The following is a 6,000-nucleotide window of genomic DNA, read 5'->3' as shown; positions in this document are numbered from 1 at the left end:
GGTGTTGGCCTTGGTGGATACAGGTGCAGAATGTTCCCTTCTCTATGGAAACCCAGAGCGGTTTGCTGGGACCCCAGTGGCCATTGATGGTTATGGGTGCCAAACTGTTCAAGTGAAGCCAATAACTATTCCATTGGGGATAGGGAGACTGCCTCCTAAGCCATATAAGGTGTATGTATCTCCTATTCCTGAATATATTTTGGGGGTAGATGTCTTGCAAGGACTGGGGTTGGAAACTACAGCTGGGGAGTTCCGGCTGCGGATCAGGGTTGTGAAGGCAGTGTTGCGGGGACACGCATCACATTCCCCTTTGCAATTACCCGTCCCTCGGCGTGTGACTAACACCAAGCAGTACCGCCTGCCAGGTGGTTATGAAGAAGTCACAGGGACAATCCTCGAACTAGAAAAGGTGGGGATCATCTGGCCAGCACACAGTCCTTACAACTCCCCAGTATGGCCTGTGCGCAAAGCAGATGGAACCTGGAGAATGACAGTAGATTACAGGGAACTTAATAAAGTTGTTCCCCCTTTGCACGCTGCTGTTCCCTCGATAGCTAACATGATGGATTGGCTAAGCCATGAGTTGGGGACATACCACTTTGTGGCAGACTTGGCCAATGCTTTTTTCTCTATTGATATAGCCGCAGAGAGTCAAGACCAATTTGCCTTCAGTTGGGAAGGGAGACAATGGACCTTTACAGTGTTACCCCAGGGCTATTTGCATAGCCCCACCTTGTGCCATGGGCTGGTAGCTGCTGACCTGGCTAAATGGAAACAGCCAGAGGTAGTCCGCATGTACCATTATATTGCCCCCATTCAGTTGCAGATAAGCACCAAGGACATTTTACTCAAGCCAGGTTTCTGACAGCAGGGCAACGTGCTCTTACCTGCTCCAACAGCCCTTCTTAAAGGACAACGGCTTCAATGGTCTTGGCCCTGGACTGTACAGGCCACCCATCTGAGATGGGTGGCCTAGTTGGCACCATGGGGAAAGGGGCTAGAGGTTGACCTCCAGTTAACTCCTTGGGCAACCAGCACCTGGCCACCTAAGGTAGAAGTGTATTATCCCTTGAGCGCTCAAGGGGACAGCATTTTGAAGGGCGCCTTTGTAATTTCTTTATGGCCAATAATGAGTTCTCCTATTTTACTACACATAGAACCAGCACATGCTGGTGTTTTGGCCAATAAGGTTTGGTATGCCCGCTCAGGGCGGCCTCTGGTGCCAGCTACAGTGCTGTCTGCAGACAAAACTCTGGCCTGTATTCTGCCAGAGGGAAAGGATTTGCCTCTCTTGGTGCCACTGACAGCTCTCTCATTTCGCCCATAGTTTTTGATCTGTTAATCCTATTGCTGTAGTTGGTACTATTTCTGTTTATGCAATGTATCCCACTTCTTGCACAGTGACCATCATGGAAGATGCCTGTGGTTTAGATTGTAAAGCGAGCAAAAGGGGTGGAATGTTGGTCAAATAAGTTTGTAAATATGATATATATGTTTGCTCGCTTGTGACTTATATTGGGTGTGGGGGACAGGCTATAAGCAGGCCAGGTCGTTGTAGCCTAAGGTTTGGTTTTAGGACTAAGCTTTTCCCCACACCCTTGATTGATTGTATGATCTGGGTGGTGCACTCTCATGAGGAATCCAATTATGCCTTGGATAAGTGATTTTGTATCAGAGACTTCCTTGTTTGTATATTGGATTAAGGGATTTTGGTTTTCTACACTATAAAGTGGGACAGACCAGGAGCTGGCTCACTCAGTTCCTGCTATCACGATTGCAGGGGCTTCCCTGATCCCTTGCCCTTCATGGGAAGAGCTGGTTTTCTGCTTTTCCCTTGTCTTCTTTTGTGGTTTTCCTGTCTTGGTGAGACACCAATAAATAGGATGGCCCACCATCCTCCGACTCCGCCATTTCTTTATCGTCTGCCCGAATCCAATGGGAACCTGCATGTGAATGGCCACGATGGCGGCTCCTGGCCTTACAGTTCCCGTTTTGTTTTTTTACTTTAAAATAAGATATGTGCAGTGTGCATAGGGATTTGTTCATAGTTTTTTTTATAGTCCGGCCCTCCAATGGTCTGAGGGACAGTGTACTGGCCCCCTGTGTAAAAAGTTTGGGGACCCCTGGCCCAGGTGATGGTATTGGTTGCCCTTCCTACTTGGGATGCGCGTGATTATATTGTGTGTTGGGGGCGGGCTGTGGGCAGGCAGGATCCCTGTATCCTGGGGCTTGGTTTTGGAACTAAGCCTTTCCCACCCTTTTTGATGTGGGGTGGTGCACTCTCATGAAGAATCCAATTATGCTTCAGATAAGTGACTTTGTATCAGAGACTTCCTTGTTTGTATATTGGATGAAAGGTTTTGGTTTCTACACTATAAAGTGGGGCAGACTGGGAGCTTGCTCTGTCTGGTTCCTGAGATTAGCATTAGAGAGGAGAGCAGAGAAAGGCCACGTGGTAGAGAGGAGAGGTAGCCAAGATGGTGGAGTGCTGAAGGAGAAGCCAGTTTGTGTTGAGAGAAGAAGATGGGAAACAGGTAAATAAGGCTGGTGAGGTAGATACCTTTGATTCTAGGAAACTTGGATAAGTCAGTAGCTTTGTGAGCACTGAATGAGTGGGTTTTGGAGCCCAGTGTGTGTTTTTATTTGCCCGCTGGGTGCAAGCTAGGATTAAAGGTGATGGCTCATCAGTTTTTGGCTCCATTGTTTCATTACCGTCTGTCTGAATCTAATGTGAACCTGCATGTGAATGGCCCTGATGGCGGCTATTGGCTTTACATTTGGCGTAGTGTGTGGAAGGATTCAGAATTCAGTATGGAGCCACCACCACCTTTGAGCAGTGGAGTAGAGGACTGGCTGCTGTTATGGTTCCCCATGGCTGTCCTTTTGGGGGCCATATGCTTGCTGACTTTTACAGCCATGCGTGAGGAAACCGAGACCTCTGTGGAAGAAGCTGCCTGGGACCTGCAAACCAAGCAGTGGAAGGAGCTGGAGCAAACGTGGGAGAAAGAGAAGGTGACCTTGGAACTGAAGCAAGCACCGAGGAAGCCGACTAGGTTTGCTAGATTCGTTTGGAAATGGAGCAGCCGCTGGAGAAGGAATCACAGGTTCATGATTGCAGATTTCTCTGGACATTGTGGAGAGCCAGCAGCTGCGGGAGGCTAGGGCTGAGACTGGAGCTAGGGCTGCAAGACCTGCTGAGCAGAAGGTGGCGGAGGCCTGGGGCTTGATTCAGGCAGCGGGAGCTGGTGTTTCCAGTTCCTATTTGGAGGATGAGGAGAATCAGGCTGGAGTTGTAATCTGCAGTCTCCAGAAGATGAGAGCCCAGCAGCAAGGAGTACTTGCTATGCCCCTGGTAGGTCTGTGATTTTGGGACATTGGGGTGGATGCTATCATGCTCTCTGGAGCAGAGATGGAAATGCTGACTGCCATTGCCATGTGCTACTTCTTGGGACAGTGTAAGACCTGCCAGGACAGCAGGAATGAGGGGGGTGGCTGATGGCCCATGTGCATGGACTGATTCCTGGACTACGACCAGAGTGAGCACTGGTTCCTTTGTTGAATGGATGCTCACTTTGTTAAAGATGGCGCTGCCCACGTGGAAGCCTGTCACCCAGGTGATGGTATTGGTTGCTCTTTCTGCTTGGGATGGGCGTGATTATATTAATGTGTGTTGGGGGCGGGCTGTGGGCAGGCAGGATCCTTGTATCCTAGGGCTTGGTTTTGGGACAGCCTTTTCCACCCTCTTTGAAGTGGGGTGCTGCACTCATGAGGAATCCCATTATGCCTCAGATAAGTGACTTTGTATCAGAGACTTCCTTGTTTGTATATTGGATGAAAGGTTTTGGTTTCTACACTATAAAGTGGGGCAGACTGGGAGCTTGCTTTCTCTTGGTTCCTGAGATTAGCATTAGAGGAGAAGAGTGATTGCATACTAGGAGGAGGGCATAGAGCAGGAAGGATAGCAGAGTAAGGCCATGTGGAGGAGAGGAGAGGCAGCCAAGATGGCGGAGTGCTAAAGGAGAAGCCTGTTTGTGCAGAGTTTGTGCAAAGAGAAGGAGATAGGGAACAGAGGTGAATAAGTCTGGTGAGCTAGAAACCTTTGATTCTAGGGAACTTGGAAAAGTCAGTAGCTTTGTGAGCACTGAATGAGTGGGTTTTGAAGCCCAGTGTGTGTTTTTAATTGTCTTCTGGGTGCAAGCTAGAATTAAAGGTAATGGCCCACCAGTTCTTGGCTTCATTGTTTCATTACTGTCTGCCCGAATCCAATGGGAACCTGCAGGTGAATGGCCATGATGGTGGCTCCTGGCTTTACAGATACCTTTGATTCTAGGAAACTCGGATAAGTCAGTAGCTTTGTGAGCACTGAATGAGTGGGTTTTGGAGCCCAGTGTGTGTTTTTACTTGCCCGCCGGGCGCAAGCTAGGATTAAAGGTGATGGTTCACCAGTTTTTGGCTCCATTGTTTCATTACCATCTGTTCGAATCTAATGCAAACCTGCATGTGAATGGCCACGAAGGTGGCTACTGGCCTTGAAAATATGTTCTGCCATTTTTAGCTATGCTGGCGTTAAGTTTTACGTTAAAAGTGAAATTCTGAAAGGCTATGGCCCATCAATATTATATTTAATTCATTGAGGAGGGAACCAACAAGGTAGTAAAAAAGGGGCTGTTTTCTTGAATGCTTGACAAAAATTTTTGTGAGTACATATCTGTAAAGCCAGTAGCCATGGCCACCATCACAGCCACTTGGCCCATGCAGGTTCACATTAGATTCGGACAGATGGCAATGAAACAATGGAGCCAAGAACTGGTGGGCCATTAGCTTTAACCCTAGCTTGCATTCAGCAGGCAAGAAATACACACAGTGGGAAAACATTTCCTTTCCATTCAGGGCTCCCAAAGCCACTGATTTATCTGAGTTTCCTAGAGTCAAAGGTTTCTAACCTTACCAGCCTTATTCACCTTTGTTGGGCAGATAAAATATATTATGCTTACTTTGTTAAAGATGGCACTACCTACATGGAAGCTGTTGATCAGGTGATATTAATGTGTTTTGGGGGCGGGCTGTGGGCAGGCAGGATCCTTAAACTTGGGGGCTTGGCTTTAGGACTAAGTCTTTCCCATCCTTTTTGATGTGGGGTGATGCAATCCAATCATGCCTCAGATAAGCGATTTTGTATTAGAGACTTCCTTGTTTGTATGATATATTGGATTAAAGGTTTTGACTTCTGCACTATAAAGTGGGGCAGACCGGAAGCTTGCTCTCTCTGTTCCTGAGATTCACACTAGAGAAGAGAGCAGAGAAAGGCTACGTACAGGAGGCCAGGAGAAGCAGCCAAGATGGCAGAGTACTGAAGGAAAAGCCAGTTTGTGCAGAGTTTGTGCAGGGAGGAGGAAGGAGATGGGGAACAGAGGTAATAAGTCTGGTGAGCTAGAAACCTTTGATCCTAGGAAATTTGGATATGTCAGTAGCTTTGTGAGCACTGAATGAGTGGGTTTTGGAGCCCAGTGTGTGTTTTTACTTGCCCGCCAGGTGCAAGCTAGGATTAAAGATGATGGCCCACCAGTTTTTGGCTCCATTGTTTCTTTACTGACTGTCCAAATCCAATGTGAACCTGCATGGGCCAGGAGGCTGTGATGATGGCTGTGGCTACTGGCCACCCAACCTCTGTTTCCCATCTCCTTCTCTCTGCACAAACTCTGCAGTAACTGGCTTCTCCTTCAGCACTCCACCATTTTGGCTGCTTCTCCTCTCCTCAACGTGGCCTTTTTCTGCTCTCTCCTCTAATGCTAATCTCAGGAACCGAGAGAGAGCAAGCTCCCAGTCTGCCCCATTTTATATTGTAGAAATCAAAACCTTTGATACAAACAAAAAAGTCTCTGATACAAAGTCACTTATCTGAGGCATAATGGGATTCCTCATGAGAGTGCACCACCTCAGGGTGGGTGTAAGGTATTTTTCCCCGCTGAGAAGGAAGGAAGAGGCCAGAGCCACAAAGTG

The sequence above is a fragment of the Saccopteryx leptura genome, chromosome 3 (genome assembly GCF_036850995.1).
Source record: "Saccopteryx leptura isolate mSacLep1 chromosome 3, mSacLep1_pri_phased_curated, whole genome shotgun sequence".
NCBI classification, from domain to species: Eukaryota; Metazoa; Chordata; class Mammalia; order Chiroptera; family Emballonuridae; genus Saccopteryx; species Saccopteryx leptura.
Note: the sequence above shows the minus strand (reverse complement) of the source record.